General features: G+C 42.3%; 1 long non-coding RNA gene across 1 annotated transcript; it reads right to left on the bottom strand.

Moving 5' to 3' along the window:
* Window positions 1-6,136: 6,136 nt before the first annotated feature.
* Window positions 6,137-7,879, bottom strand: LOC107673170 (uncharacterized). Its single transcript, XR_001632378.1, has 3 exons — window positions 7,819-7,879; window positions 7,542-7,589; window positions 6,137-6,189 (listed from the first exon to the last, which is right to left on the bottom strand). It is a non-coding gene; the product is annotated as an uncharacterized LOC107673170 (long non-coding RNA).
* Between the last annotated feature and the right edge of the window lie 2,121 nt (window positions 7,880-10,000).

Here is a 10,000-nt window from a genome sequence, read left to right as displayed (position 1 = left end):
GTGTCTGTGTGTGTCTGTGTCTGTGTGTGTCTGTGTGTGTGTCTGTCTGTCTGTGTGCGTCTGTGTGTGTCTGTGTGTGTCTGTGTCTGTGTGTGTCTGTGTGTGTGTCTGTCTGTCTGTGTGCGTCTGTGTGTGTCTGTGTGTGTCTGTGTCTGTGTGTGTCTGTGTGTGTGTCTGTCTGTCTGTGTGCGTCTGTGTGTGTCTGTGTGTGTCTGTGTCTGTGTGTGTCTGTGTGTGTGTCTGTCTGTCTGTGTGCGTCTGTGTGTGTCTGTGTGTGTCTGTGTCTGTGTGTGTCTGTGTGTGTGTCTGTCTGTCTGTGTGCGTCTGTGTGTGTCTGTGTGTGTCTGTGTCTGTGTGTGTCTGTGTGTGTGTCTGTCTGTCTGTGTGCGTCTGTGTGTGTCTGTGTGTGTCTGTGTCTGTGTGTGTCTGTGTGTGTGTCTGTCTGTCTGTGTGCGTCTGTGTGTGTCTGTGTGTGTCTGTGTCTGTGTGTGTCTGTGTGTGTGTCTGTCTGTCTGTGTGCGTCTGTGTGTGTCTGTGTGTGTCTGTGTCTGTGTGTGTCTGTGTGTGTGTCTGTCTGTCTGTGTGCGTCTGTGTGTGTCTGTGTGTGTCTGTGTCTGTGTGTGTCTGTGTGTGTGTCTGTCTGTCTGTGTGCGTCTGTGTGTGTCTGTGTGTGTCTGTGTCTGTGTGTGTCTGTGTGTGTGTCTGTCTGTCTGTGTGCGTCTGTGTGTGTCTGTGTGTGTCTGTGTCTGTGTGTGTCTGTGTGTGTGTCTGTCTGTCTGTGTGCGTCTGTGTGTGTCTGTGTGTGTCTGTGTCTGTGTGTGTCTGTGTGTGTGTCTGTCTGTCTGTGTGCGTCTGTGTGTGTCTGTGTGTGTCTGTGTCTGTGTGTGTCTGTGTGTGTGTCTGTCTGTCTGTGTGCGTCTGTGTGTGTCTGTGTGTGTCTGTGTCTGTGTGTGTCTGTGTGTGTGTCTGTCTGTCTGTGTGCGTCTGTGTGTGTCTGTGTGTGTCTGTGTCTGTGTGTGTCTGTGTGTGTGTCTGTCTGTCTGTGTGCGTCTGTGTGTGTCTGTGTGTGTCTGTGTCTGTGTGTGTCTGTGTGTGTGTCTGTCTGTCTGTGTGCGTCTGTGTGTGTCTGTGTGTGTCTGTGTCTGTGTGTGTCTGTGTGTGTGTCTGTCTGTCTGTGTGCGTCTGTGTGTGTCTGTGTGTGTCTGTGTCTGTGTGTGTCTGTGTGTGTGTCTGTCTGTCTGTGTGCGTCTGTGTGTGTCTGTGTGTGTCTGTGTCTGTGTGTGTCTGTGTGTGTGTCTGTCTGTCTGTGTGCGTCTGTGTGTGTCTGTGTGTGTCTGTGTCTGTGTGTGTCTGTGTGTGTGTCTGTCTGTCTGTGTGCGTCTGTGTGTGTCTGTGTGTGTCTGTGTCTGTGTGTGTCTGTGTGTGTGTCTGTCTGTCTGTGTGCGTCTGTGTGTGTCTGTGTGTGTCTGTGTCTGTGTGTGTCTGTGTGTGTGTCTGTCTGTCTGTGTGCGTCTGTGTGTGTCTGTGTGTGTCTGTGTCTGTGTGTGTCTGTGTGTGTGTCTGTCTGTCTGTGTGCGTCTGTGTGTGTCTGTGTGTGTCTGTGTCTGTGTGTGTCTGTGTGTGTGTCTGTCTGTCTGTGTGCGTCTGTGTGTGTCTGTGTGTGTCTGTGTCTGTGTGTGTCTGTGTGTGTGTCTGTCTGTCTGTGTGCGTCTGTGTGTGTCTGTGTGTGTCTGTGTCTGTGTGTGTCTGTGTGTGTGTCTGTCTGTCTGTGTGCGTCTGTGTGTGTCTGTGTGTGTCTGTGTCTGTGTGTGTCTGTGTGTGTGTCTGTCTGTCTGTGTGCGTCTGTGTGTGTCTGTGTGTGTCTGTGTCTGTGTGTGTCTGTGTGTGTGTCTGTCTGTCTGTGTGCGTCTGTGTGTGTCTGTGTGTGTCTGTGTCTGTGTGTGTCTGTGTGTGTGTCTGTCTGTCTGTGTGCGTCTGTGTGTGTCTGTGTGTGTCTGTGTCTGTGTGTGTCTGTGTGTGTGTCTGTCTGTCTGTGTGCGTCTGTGTGTGTCTGTGTGTGTCTGTGTCTGTGTGTGTCTGTGTGTGTGTCTGTCTGTCTGTGTGCGTCTGTGTGTGTCTGTGTGTGTCTGTGTCTGTGTGTGTCTGTGTGTGTGTCTGTCTGTCTGTGTGCGTCTGTGTGTGTCTGTGTGTGTCTGTGTCTGTGTGTGTCTGTGTGTGTGTCTGTCTGTCTGTGTGCGTCTGTGTGTGTCTGTGTGTGTCTGTGTCTGTGTGTGTCTGTGTGTGTGTCTGTCTGTCTGTGTGCGTCTGTGTGTGTCTGTGTGTGTCTGTGTCTGTGTGTGTCTGTGTGTGTGTCTGTCTGTCTGTGTGCGTCTGTGTGTGTCTGTGTGTGTCTGTGTCTGTGTGTGTCTGTGTGTGTGTCTGTCTGTCTGTGTGCGTCTGTGTGTGTCTGTGTGTGTCTGTGTCTGTGTGTGTCTGTGTGTGTGTCTGTCTGTCTGTGTGCGTCTGTGTGTGTCTGTGTGTGTCTGTGTCTGTGTGTGTCTGTGTGTGTGTCTGTCTGTCTGTGTGCGTCTGTGTGTGTCTGTGTGTGTCTGTGTCTGTGTGTGTCTGTGTGTGTGTCTGTCTGTCTGTGTGCGTCTGTGTGTGTCTGTGTGTGTCTGTGTCTGTGTGTGTCTGTGTGTGTGTCTGTCTGTCTGTGTGCGTCTGTGTGTGTCTGTGTGTGTCTGTGTCTGTGTGTGTCTGTGTGTGTGTCTGTCTGTCTGTGTGCGTCTGTGTGTGTCTGTGTGTGTCTGTGTCTGTGTGTGTCTGTGTGTGTGTCTGTCTGTCTGTGTGCGTCTGTGTGTGTCTGTGTGTGTCTGTGTCTGTGTGTGTCTGTGTGTGTGTCTGTCTGTCTGTGTGCGTCTGTGTGTGTCTGTGTGTGTCTGTGTCTGTGTGTGTCTGTGTGTGTGTCTGTCTGTCTGTGTGCGTCTGTGTGTGTCTGTGTGTGTCTGTGTCTGTGTGTGTCTGTGTGTGTGTCTGTCTGTCTGTGTGCGTCTGTGTGTGTCTGTGTGTGTCTGTGTCTGTGTGTGTCTGTGTGTGTGTCTGTCTGTCTGTGTGCGTCTGTGTGTGTCTGTGTGTGTCTGTGTCTGTGTGTGTCTGTGTGTGTGTCTGTCTGTCTGTGTGCGTCTGTGTGTGTCTGTGTGTGTCTGTGTCTGTGTGTGTCTGTGTGTGTGTCTGTCTGTCTGTGTGCGTCTGTGTGTGTCTGTGTGTGTCTGTGTCTGTGTGTGTCTGTGTGTGTGTCTGTCTGTCTGTGTGCGTCTGTGTGTGTCTGTGTGTGTCTGTGTCTGTGTGTGTCTGTGTGTGTGTCTGTCTGTCTGTGTGCGTCTGTGTGTGTCTGTGTGTGTCTGTGTCTGTGTGTGTCTGTGTGTGTGTCTGTCTGTCTGTGTGCGTCTGTGTGTGTCTGTGTGTGTCTGTGTCTGTGTGTGTCTGTGTGTGTGTCTGTCTGTCTGTGTGCGTCTGTGTGTGTCTGTGTGTGTCTGTGTCTGTGTGTGTCTGTGTGTGTGTCTGTCTGTCTGTGTGCGTCTGTGTGTGTCTGTGTGTGTCTGTGTCTGTGTGTGTCTGTGTGTGTGTCTGTCTGTCTGTGTGCGTCTGTGTGTGTCTGTGTGTGTCTGTGTCTGTGTGTGTCTGTGTGTGTGTCTGTCTGTCTGTGTGCGTCTGTGATGGGACCAAACTCCCTTTGTGATTTTAAAACGTAAGACAGTACCCAGATTTGAAGACTACAGTAAGATTTAACTTCTACTGTTAATAAGATTTTGGTAGGCTACTATTAGATGGATAGCCTAAATGTCCTAATTCAGATGGGCTACTTGTTTTTTTGTTTTTTTTATGGTATATCAAAAAGTGTATATTTTTTAAATGTGATTGTTGGTACATTTTACCAGTTTTTACCATACTTTCAAAACAAAAATTAAAATAGGAAAAATATGCAATATGAAAATAATTGAAGACAAAATGTGTTTTACTGAGAAAATACAAGATTTGGTTTTTAAAAAGCCTTTTTCCAAAAGGTACATCTGGAAAAAGGGGGGTCGTCTTATAATCAGGGTCGTCTTATATTCGGGCCAATACGGTAAATATTTACGATTTTAATTAAAAAAGCCCAAATGTCTTATTATGCTAATTCACTGATTAAATGTAAGAATTTGACTCAAAACATAACTTTTCGGAAAATGGCTTTATAAAGGTAAAAATGCCCAAAGAAGGTAAAAAAATCAATTTAAACGTATTGGAAAAGATTAATTTCTATCAGTGTGAACACAGAATATGAAGAATATCAAAAACTAGGAATCAGCTGTCCGGTATAGTCCTTAAGATATCAGCACAATAACATACTCGGCAAAATATCGTCTAATTATCGTTATCGATAAACTCCCAGAAAATATCGAGATATTATGTTTTGTCAATATCGCACACCCCTAGTTCACCCCTAGTCCACTGTATGAAGAATTTTTGGGTATAATATTTCACAGTTTACTTTATTTTGCTATTCTCACTTACATAAATGAACTATAGCATCCTGCACCCACTAGTAAAAAAAATATCAAAAATTGTGGTGTCTGAATAATTTTTGGTTTGACTGTATCTGCTCAACACACTTCTCTTTCATCTTTTCTGTTGTAGCGGCCACTGAATATTATCTCCTCGTAAATTAATTGTTAATTAACAGTTATGATTGAGAAGAGATTCTTTTTTTATTACCAAGTGATAATGAGACTCTTATGAATGTGAGCCGTAATTATCGAGAGCAGTGTCTCTCATAATTATGACAGTCATACTGTCGTCCAATCAAGAAGCAGCATCTGCTATCATCGACTCTGTGGTGTCACATGACCTCAGGCGGTGACGTCATAGAGCTTTTACACCTGTCTGATGCCAAACGGTGTTGAGTAACTATCATCTGTATCGATCAGATATCGATTAGATGCTGATGAATTTAAGCACATGCTGTATGGTGCACTTCAATAAAAATGTTTCTTTTGTGTCAATTTCAGTTTTATTTTAAGTTTTCAGACGCTTTTAAAACATCCTGAAAGGTAAATCTATCCACCATGTTTTTAACTGAGGCGAGACGTTTACTTCACGACAGTTTACCTTTATTAATGATGTTTTTCAAAACAATAACATAGAAATTGAGGATTATATACACTTGTGTAACATTAAAAACGGAATCCAGCTCTGGTAATGCCGGTTCCTCGGATTTACATGAATGTACATATTATTGATATATAATATAGGCCTACTTATTGGGATTTTACATGTGTAATATTGAGTTCAGATCAATGAATTAGGAAAATGTGTTTTATACATTTAAAAAACAACATCTGTTATATTTAGCAGCCCTTAAAATGTTAAAATGACTCAATTTAAACGGAATATAACCAAGCTAAGGTAAATAAAACAAAATTAAAACAAAAATGAAATGTCATTTTTAAAAATAATAAACTATAGTAACATTTAAAATAGTTTATTTACACTTGATAGATTGCTTATTTCCATGTTAATGTGGTTTTGTGTCCTGATCTAATTCATTAGGTACCTTCAGATTCATGACGTGAGTATGAATTATTTCTTAAATCTTAATTTGCATGTAAGTTAGATATGAATTTGCTTTAATCTTCTTCTTTGACTCCAGGATCAGCGATGGTGATCATCTTCACAGATGTCCTCCGGCGAGAGCTCCGCCCATCATGATGTCACATCCTGTGGGAGAGAGGCATTAGTTTTTAAACTCCGAGGTATTATTATACTATTATAGCATTAATATTTAAGTTATTTTCGTCTGACTGTCTGTGCAGATAAACACATCACAGACGTTCAGATGAAAATACTCCAGAATATTCCACGTGATCGACTGACGTCTGTCAGATCTGAGGAAATCTTCCCAGACGGTTGTTCTTCCTCTCCGTTGTTCTCCTCATTGTTCTGCTCGTCTTCACTGTCTTCATCACCGGCGGCACTTTCATTACTTTCTCCTTCCTCACTGCCATCTTCTTCCTCCTCATTTTCTTTGCCTCCTTCCTCTTCTCCCTCTCCATCTCCTCCTTCCTCGTCCTCTTCATCTCCCTCATCTTCTTCCTCGTCTCCATCTCCTCCTTCCTCTTCCTCTTCCTCCTCTGCTTTCTTCTCTTCACTGCCGTTTTCCTCGCAGTCGCTCTGAAAGGCATTAGAAAGTCAGATTTGGTTTCTGATGAAGTGAAACCTGTTGAACAGCTTCACTATTTCGGTCCCTGTTTGAAAGGCGAATCATGCCATTTTGATTAAAATCTAATAATGTCGATGGGTTTGGACGAGGGTTTGTGTTACAGGTATGTTTCGGTCATATCATATATCATAATATGGAAACAGTGAGTTCTGAGTAATATAGTCAAATTAGTGTGTTCGTCTGTGTATGTTTGCATGTGTGTGTGTGTGTGTGTGTTTGAGTGCATGTGTGTGTGTGTGTGTGTTTGTGAAGTCCGGTATAGTCCTTAAGATATCAGCACAATAACATACTCGGCAAAATATCGTCTAATTATCGTTATCGATAAACTCCCAGAAAATATCGAGATATTATGTTTTGTCAATATCGCACACCCCTAGTTCACCCCTAGTCCACTGTATGAAGAATTTTTGGGTATAATATTTCACAGTTTACTTTATTTTGCTATTCTCACTTACATAAATGAACTATAGCATCTGTGTGTGTGTGTGTGTGTGTGTGTGTGTGTGTGTGTGTGTGTGTGTGTGTGTGTGTGTGAGAGAGATTGTGTTGTGTGCGAGTGAGTGAGTGAGTGAGTGAGTGAGTGAGTGAGTGAGTGAGTGAGTGAGTGTGTGTGTGTATGTGTTTGTGTGTTTGTTTGTATGAGTATGTGTGTGAGAGATTGTGTTGTGTGTGTGTGCATGAGTGTGTGTGTTTGTGAGTGTGTTTGTTTGTATGTGTGTGTGTGTGTGTGAGTGAGGTTGTGTGTGTGTGCATGAGTGTGTGTGTGTGTTTGTGAGTGTGTTTGTTTGTATGAGTGTGTGTGTGTGTGTGTGTGTTTGTTTGTGTGTTTGTTTGTATGAGTGTGTGTGTGTGTGTGTGTGTGTGTGTATGTGTGTGTGTGTGTGTGTGTGTGTGTATGTGTGTGTGTGTGTGTGTGTGTGTGTATGTGTGTGTGTGTGTGTGTGTGTGTGTATGTGTGTGTGTGTGTGTGTGTGTGTGTATGTGTGTGTGTGTGTGTGTGTGTGTGTATGTGTTTGTTTGTGAGTGTGTGTGTAGGTGTTTGAGTGTGTGTGTGTTTGAGTGTGTGTGAGTGTGTGTGTGTGTGTTTGTTTGTATGAGTGTGTGTGTTTGTTTGTGTGTTTGTTTGTATGAGTGTGTGTGTGTGTGTGTGTGTGTGTGTGTGTGTGTGTGTGTGAGAGAGATTGTGTTGTGTGCGAGTGAGTGAGTGAGTGAGTGAGTGAGTGAGTGAGTGAGTGAGTGTGTGTGTTTGTTTGTTTGTTTGTTTGTGTGTTTGTTTGTATGAGTGTGTGTGTGTGTGTCATACCCCGTTGTCTTCTGAACTCTCTGATCTCGTTACTCTCCTCCGCTGCATCTGTTTGTATCATGACAAAAACAGTGACGTTTATTTAGCGTCATGTTCTGATTTACCGCTCAAATACTAATAATATAACAAAAGAGACAAGTATGTACTACTTCAGTTTTTCTACTTCAAAACTTCATATTTAATTCAAACACATTCAGGTTAGTGAATTAGACTTTAAACTGCTCTTCATTTAACAGATCATTTTCTGGAAGAAACTAAAATTGTCAAATACACTTACAGGCAGCGAGTGTCCGAACGCCAGAAGCACCAAAACCAGCAAAGCGATCTTCATCTTTAAAGTTACTGTACAGACAATGAAAGCAATTAATGACGTATCTTCAGGGTTTCTGCGGGTCTTAAAAAGTCTCAATTGACACTTTCACAAATTAAGGCCTTAAAACGCTCATAAATCAGAGCAGAAGGTCTTAATTCATGAAGTCATGGCCATAAATGTTGCATGCACTTCAAAAAAGTATGATCTTCCTCAGTATTTTTGTCTTGTTTTCCAGTGCAAACATTCTTAAATCAAGATACATTTACTGGAGATGCCAAACGAAGATGAAGTCTTGTTTTCTGAGAAACTGATCAAAATGAAGTGAGTTTATGCTTAAACCAAAAACATATGTGACTCTGGAGCACAAAAGCAGTGTTAAGTCGCTGGGGTATATTTGTAGCAATAGCCAACAATACATTGTATGGGTCAAAATTATACATTTTCCATTAATGCCAAAAATCATTAGGATATTAAGTAAAGATCATGTTTCATGAAGATATTTTGTAAATTTCCTACCGTAAATATATCAATACTTAATTTATGATTAGTAATATACATTGCTAAGAACTTCATTTGGACAACTTTAAAGATGATTTTCTCAATATTTAGATTTTTTTGCACCCTCAGATTCCAGATTTTCAAATAGTTGTATCTCAGCCAAATATTTTGTCCTATCCTAACAAACCATACATCAATGGAAAGCTTGCTTATTCCGATTTCAGATGACGCATAAATCTCAATTTTAAGAAAATCGACCCTTATGACTGGTTCTGTGCTCCAGGGTCACAAATATCTACCAATGGAGAATGAAAACTCGTTTTCCCCTTCGAATTAAGTAGATTTTTTTGATATTGTTCTTGTTTTAGCCATAAACTCACTTTATTTTGATCAGTTTCTCAGAAAACAAGACTTCTTATCTTCAGTTGTTTTGCATCTCCAGTAAATGTATCTTGATTAAAGAATCTTTAGACATATTTTGACCCATACAATGTATTGTTGGCTATTGCTACAAATATACCCCAGCGACTTAACACTGCTTTTGTGCTGCAGGGTCACATATGTACTGAAAAACAAGACAGTTGTGTTGATCTGAAAAAAGCCTTAAAATAAGCTTCATAAAGCTTGCAAAAGCCCTGATTAACATCAGGTGGTTGGTTCTTACCCGTGATCGACCCAAAGCGCTCAGTTAGTGAAGCACAGAGAACAGCAGGAGATCATGAACTGAAGTTGGTCTGGATCTCCTTGATCACACAGACGGCATTTAAACGAGCGTCCCGACATGCGGGGGCCGTCAGACAGACGCTGCGTGTTTTAATGAACATAACGGAGCCCCTATAAACATCTATTTGTGTCCGACCACAGACAGACCGGCTGGACGGCTGAAATCGAGCTCTTTTGTAAACCGAGCTCGTTGCCGGACACAGATATGAGTTTTGATTATACAGATGTTTAATATAGACATTTTAATTTCCCCTGTGAGACAATCACAGCTCTTTTGTGGGCAGATTTAATTGAAAGTGAGATCCTCAGGACGTGTGGGCATCGAGACGTGTTCTTCCTCTAGATCGCGCTCACATTTCCAGACGGCGTTCTCGCGCCTCGCTGATGAGGTTGACGTAATGCGGTGGGAAGAATGTACCAAAACACGCCACAGGAAACTGTAAAAATGTCCTGTGACCTTCCTTTATTAGAGAGGAACTTCATTTGCATCTGAAACGCTGATTTGGATAATGAGTGTTTCAGATGTGTTGGACGCATTGGTGTTTAAAACTTCATTTGGCTCAGAAAAAAAAGACAAGAAAAATAGAGCTTTATTGCCAGATATGTTAATGTTTACACATACGAGGAATTTGTTTTAGTGACAGAAGCTCCACAGTGCAAACAGAATGACAGTGACAAGACAAGACACAGAAAGTAAAAATAATTATATACAAATAGACAATGTACAAAATAGCAAAAACACAATATACAAAATAGACAATTTTGTATGTATGTACAGGTATGTTATGTGCAAATGTGAAATGTAAATAAGTATGTGTGTTAAATAAATGTATGATAGTGTTGTGTGTTCCAAGTTTTATTGTCAAGTGTTCATGAGATGGATTGCCTGAGGGAAGAAACTGTTCCTGTGTCTGGTTGTTCTGGT

This window comes from Sinocyclocheilus anshuiensis, unplaced genomic scaffold (genome assembly GCF_001515605.1).
Source record: "Sinocyclocheilus anshuiensis isolate Anshui unplaced genomic scaffold, SAMN03320099.WGS_v1.1 scaffold444, whole genome shotgun sequence".
Classification (NCBI taxonomy): Eukaryota; Metazoa; Chordata; class Actinopteri; order Cypriniformes; family Cyprinidae; genus Sinocyclocheilus; species Sinocyclocheilus anshuiensis.
This window is presented reverse-complemented; position numbering and strand designations above follow the sequence as displayed.